Source organism: Poecilia reticulata, linkage group LG15 (assembly GCF_000633615.1).
Source record: "Poecilia reticulata strain Guanapo linkage group LG15, Guppy_female_1.0+MT, whole genome shotgun sequence".
Classification (NCBI taxonomy): domain Eukaryota; kingdom Metazoa; phylum Chordata; class Actinopteri; order Cyprinodontiformes; family Poeciliidae; genus Poecilia; species Poecilia reticulata.
In genome coordinates, this window is record NC_024345.1 from 4,241,992 (window position 1) to 4,244,891 (window position 2,900).

Consider the following 2,900-nt stretch of genomic DNA (forward strand, 5'->3'; position numbering starts at 1 on the left):
CACACACACACACACACACACACACACACACACACACACACACACACACACACACACACACACACATGCACAAACACATAGAGAGAGCTTCTTCCCATCAGGCTTTTGTTGTGTTTGCCAACAATGATCCTGACGATGATCTCATCACGTAACGCGTCCAAAGCTTTCACATCCACGAGTATCAGTGTGTCAGGAATGAAGTTTTTCAGTAAGTTGGACGGGTGGATAAACGGCGAATGAGATCATATCGTCTCAGATAAATTCAGGAGTTCGATAGCTAAATATAGCTGTAAATATGTCAACTCAGACAGAGCAAAAGGAACAAGGAGGAACAAGGGGAGGAAAAAAAAAAAAGTGGAACAGGGAAGCGCGCTAAAAGCACTGAGGCTCCCAGAACTCGTGTCAGCTCAGAAAATTCCAATAGCCGCGTTAGGTCAATAACAAGCAGCTCTGTACACCGGAGAAAGTGGAGCATTCAAGTCCTGGCAAGAGTCGGAAAATAAAATCGTCCTTCCTGAACTGCAGCTGAAGCTCATTCAAAGCGTGAATGAGATTTAGATATAAAACAATGGGTTTTAGAATTTCCATTTGCTTCCTGATGCATTTAGGCCACAATTTGTCAAAACTAATCTACCAATTTTAATAGATTATAGTCGAGTTATGGACCAACACAACACTGCACACAATTATGAAGAGCTGCATCTTTGCTCTCGTTGCTAAGTCTGAATGGATGGTGAGTATCTGTGAAGCAAATTGTAATATCTTGCCTCAGATTCTCTGGATTAAGGTCTGGACTTTGACTGTGCCATTTTAAAACATGCCTGTGGTTTTATCAAAACCCTTCAATTGTTGCTCCAGCTGTATTTTTGGGGGATTATTATCCTCAAATTAAGGTGAAGCTTCCCTTATGACACTCTTGTGTTTTCATGATGCTAATGTTTTCACACAGCACCTAAAAACTGCTAAGGTAACTTTTAAACCAGTTGCACTAAATAGCTTTTATTTAGGGGTATGAGAGGAAAAAGGGGAGAAAAATACAAATCCAAACGACACTTTTTTTTGTTTTTTGTTGTTTAAAAACGCGCAAACTTTGAGTTGTTTCATCTACGAGCCACTTTATATCAGTTTAAAATCCCAATAAAATATAGTGACGTTTTGCAAGCCACTCTATGTTACCTACAAAACATAATTAAGAATTATTGGGAAAAATCCTGAAACTATAACCCAACAAGTTATAATCCTGAATACCATACAATAGTTTTTCTTTTTCTTTTTCTTTTTTCCTGGGTTTTCATTTACCAGTTGAAGTCACAACTCAGTCAAAATGAGAGCCACCAGATACCGTAGTCATATCATCGCTGAGAAATTCAGGCAAAGATAAACACACCAGCTCCTTTCTATTTTTTTGTGCTAAAAAAGACATTAAAGAACATCACACCATAATTGTTGGCAGCTGCTAAAAACCGGCAGCCTGAACACACCACAGAGGCTGAAAAGGAGAATAATGCGCTCTCATCGATTGTTTACCAGATAATAGCCTTGTCGTTACTTATCTAACAGAGGCTGCTTGATTGAGTTTCACTTCCCTCAGGTTTTCCCACCACTCTGCCATGAGAAGAAAAGAAAAAAAAAAACAAAACGAAAGACTAAAGTTACAAAAAGCATTATTTATTAATTTATTTAGCTACTTTAAATGGGATTCAGAGTTGATTTGCAAGTGCTGTGCCTGATGAACAAAACGCAGAGCCCGAGTCGAAATAAGTCCCAAAAAACAAAAACAAAAAACAACAAAAAAAAAAACAACTGTATCCGTTGTTGCGCTAATCCTAAATGAAATATGTATTCAGTAAAAGGATTAGGGCGTCCAGTGTCATAAAAGAAACCACTTACCAGCTCCAAAGGTAATTTGTAACCTTAGCAACTGCTTGTGGAAATGAATGGGGGATTAGGATTGGCTGCAGCCAGCGTCGTCCTCAAGCGGTCAAAACAACCTACTCACACACTGATGCAAACCCAGCGGGTGCAATAAAAACAATAAAAAAAAGTTCCTATAGGAAACAAAAACAAGGCGTCGCGTTATTCTGAAGTGCAAAAGTAAAGTGAACAGGGAGACAAACAGATCAGGAAGAAACATTAGAAAAGAACAAACAGGAAACTGGCAGCAACAAGTGAAGGAAAGGGTCACCATGTTTGATGATGACCTCACCAAAGGGTTGGTGAGGTGTGAGGTTGGTTGTGTGAGTAATTAATCCGCCTTGCCTTTATTTTATTCGTCAAAGCAAAACTGTCAAGACAATTGTGCGCGTTCAACTGTGTTGATTTGTTCGCGGTTTCGTTGTGTGCCAGACCTCAGGGCGCCGAGGCCTCAACTGAACCTGCAGGTTCTCACATTACACTTAATGATGTCGACTCTCACTCCAACATACACGGATGAGACGGTGTGTAGCCTCCATCTCAAGCGGATGCATGCATTTGCGCAGAGAGGAAGCCGCGAAACTGAAGCAATGTGTGCAATGATGTAATTCTCACAGGAGGGAACATCTGCAGGTGAAAACAGAGGAAAAGTAACAGAGAGAGGAAGCAGAAGAAGAAGAAGAAGTGCTCGTGTTGCTGGAGACGTATCAAGTAGCTAATTGCTTAATCACGTGGAAATGACGATAGCCCAACTTCTTCTCCTTTTGTTTGACATAATCCCTCTGTTGCTGTTGTTTTTTTGTTTTTTTTGTTGTCCTCTGTGTTGCCTGCTCATGCATCCATGATTCGTTCTCCCGCTCCTCCGCGTGACTCATCATCTTCCCTTCTCCCGCCTCGCGCTGCCTTGCTCGGCCGTCACTCCCACCATAAGTCCGCGGAAGCTATTAAAACGGTGGCAAATGGCTTCTCCGGTGACATTTGCTGAC